Source organism: Pipistrellus hanaki, assembly GCF_964339955.1.
Source record: "Pipistrellus hanaki genome assembly, chromosome: 13".
Lineage (NCBI taxonomy): Eukaryota > Metazoa > Chordata > Mammalia > Chiroptera > Vespertilionidae > Pipistrellus > Pipistrellus hanaki.
Genome location: NC_140515.1, coordinates 19940693 through 19943557, shown reverse-complemented (window position 1 = coordinate 19943557; position 2865 = coordinate 19940693). Strand labels below are relative to the sequence as shown.

The window sequence follows — 2865 nt, the reverse complement described above, 5'->3', positions numbered from 1 at the left end:
TTATTTTTTTAATTTTCAAGGTACTTTGTTGTTAAAACAGGTCACAACACTAAGCCTCTGGCCTGTTCTGCCAATGTACAAGCTACAAATGCTTGCCCAGCAGCTAAAGGGCACTCTGCAGTAGCATGTTTAAAATTGAATAAAAATCAATATAAAACAAAATTCAAATAGTTTCCAAAGGAATACAGATAAGTGTGACCCTGTCACCTACGCCTTCCACCTTGTTCCATCTGTGCCAACCCCACTTACAAAGACATTTCAAAATTATCAATAATTAAGTTAAATGGTCCCTCCAAGCCCCTTAATTCAAGCTACACTTGCATAACAGCTTCAAGAATGGCATCTACACATTAACAGGAGCTGAAATCCCACTCTCCCAGCCACCAGACACAAGCAGAGCACTGGTGTTTCTGCTTCTCCACCTCGGGCTGAAAGTCATTCTGGACTTGCCACATCAGTTGCCATGCCAACCATGTCATCACACAGTAGATGGCCTGCCTCTGGAATCCATTGAAAATAGAAGCAGCAGCAATTGTGTAAGCACCCATGTTTTCAAAGAGCATCCAGTCCCCCCATATGCATCTTGGGTAAGCTGCAGTGCTCTACAATGCAATCGAGGCTGTCACAGGTTGGCCCCACATGCTGGATGAAGAATACCTCTCGCCGAAACCGGTTTGGCTCAGTGGTAGAGCATCGGTCTGCGGACTGAAAGGTCCCAGGTTCGATTCCGGTCAAGGGCACGTACCTTGGTTGCGGGCATGTCTCCAGTAGGGGGTGTGCAAGAGGTAGCTCATCGATGACTCTCTCATCGATGTTTCTAACTCTCTATCTCTCTCCCTTCCTCTCTGTACAAAATCAATAAAATAAAATAAAAATAAAACAAAAAGAATACCTCTCATCTGGTTTGGGACTCTTCTGCAGAAGGTGCTTCATGTGCACATGATCATAGAAAATGCAATTAAACGATCCATATACTCCATCACTTATGTAATACATAAAGGTTTTTTCACTTAATTCATCAGAACCTGTTTGTTCCTTTGCTACCAGTCTTTTGGCAATTAACTGCAATTGTGAAAGCTGATGCAACATAGTATCTGCCTGGCTCAGCGATGAGTGTCACTCTGGAGGCTGTTGTAAAATACTGGGTTAATTACTGTACTAAGATCCAGGAAAGCCACCATCAATACCCAGCAGATACATGTTGAAACCAACCTCAGCACCCATGTCAAAGGCATAGGGGGCATCAGAGATGGCCTGCATGAAGATCTCAGGGTCAGTACACCACTTCCCATGTGGAAGCTGACACCAATGACATCAATATGTAGCTCTTTCACTTGTTCCAAAAAGAAGCTTGCTGGTTTTAAGTATGGCACCAAATTTAACACCGAGACCACGGGCTGCTTTGCAATCCGTAAAACCAACTTTGCCTTTGGATGTGAGCTGGCAACTTTCATCAACTCAACTTCACTATCAAAAGTCATCATCTGGATTCCATTAGTGGCATCTTATTTAATCGGAAACACTTGTTTACAAGGATTTGCATAGATAATCCTCCCTGGAGGCACCCCAAGACTCTGCACTAATTGTATTTCAGTCTTGCTGGCATAGTCAAGTCCTCTCCCGATGACAGCTGGAGTCTTCACTGTGGTTCTGCTGTCACTGCATTTGACTGAATAAAAGGGGGTATACTGAGGAAGAGCTTTTAACCACTTCAGGTGTTTCTTCAGAATGTCTTCCAGATCTGCAACAGAGAAGGCATCCTTATCACTGGAAGAAGAGACTTGGTCAATTTTTTGGTCTAGAAGGTCCTTGGCAGTAAAGCCCTCATTGAGGAAATAGCAGTCAAACTCTTCATTACTAACATTGTTCAAGTTCATGGTTTTTGGATGTTCCAAAACACAGCACAAAGGAAAAGGAAGAGGAAGGACTTAAGAAATTATTACCAGTTGTTCATAAATGCATCTCTCCAGGAATTCCAAGTCCACAGAAGATGGGTGTCCTCTTGGTACAGCAGTAGAAATGCCCTAAGAGTGCAGGGGCACCTCAGGCTGACCCCATGGAGGCCTCCTTATCCCCCTCTAACCCCCCCCCCCAACACACACACACTTCTACTCTCTCTAAAAATCAATGGAAAAAAACAAACTCTTGGGTGAGGATTAACAACAACAAAATTAACATAGAGGTTACAACTTGCCTGGCATTTTTTAAAGTGATTTACATATGTTAACTTTATTTAATTTTCACATAAATTCTATGAAGTAGATACTCATTTTTTTTCTGATAAAGAAGCTCATTATGTGCAAAAAAAAAAAAAAAGAATAGAATGTAGCATCTGTACCCCTGAAAGGGAAATGCAGTTAAGTATATGCACTTATTTGTATAAAACTTTTGTGGAAGGCTACATAAGTAAATAGCAAATTGGTTGCCTGAGGAAAGGGAATGGTCTGGAAGACAAATGGGAGAGACTTTCACTTTATATCCTTTCATACTTTAAAGCAAAAGAAGATTTTTAAAAACCCTGTTCATACAAGAGTGAAACAGTAATATCTTAATAATCATCCAGAAAGCCAATACAATAATTTTATGTTTTGTTTTGGGTAGTTTCCCCACCCTTGGATAGTTTCTTATATATATATATATATATATATATATATATATATATATATATACACATTTTATTGATTTTTCACAGAGAGGAATTGAGAGGGAGAGAGAGTTAGAAACATCGATGAGAGAGAAACATCGACCAGCTGCCTCTTGCACTCTCCCACTGGGGATGTGCCCGCAACCAAGATACATGCCCTTGACCGGAATCGAACCCGGGACCTTTCAGTTCACAGGCTGACACTCTATCTACTGAGCCAA

General features: G+C 41.2%; 1 pseudogene across 1 annotated transcript; it reads right to left on the bottom strand.

The window, feature by feature from the left end:
* Positions 1–338: 338 nt before the first annotated feature.
* On the bottom strand, positions 339–2003 carry LOC311632069 (ornithine decarboxylase-like; annotated as a pseudogene). Its single transcript has 2 exons — positions 893–2003; positions 339–657 (listed from the first exon to the last, which is right to left on the bottom strand). The product of its transcript is annotated as an ornithine decarboxylase-like (transcript).
* Positions 2004–2865: the final 862 nt, after the last annotated feature.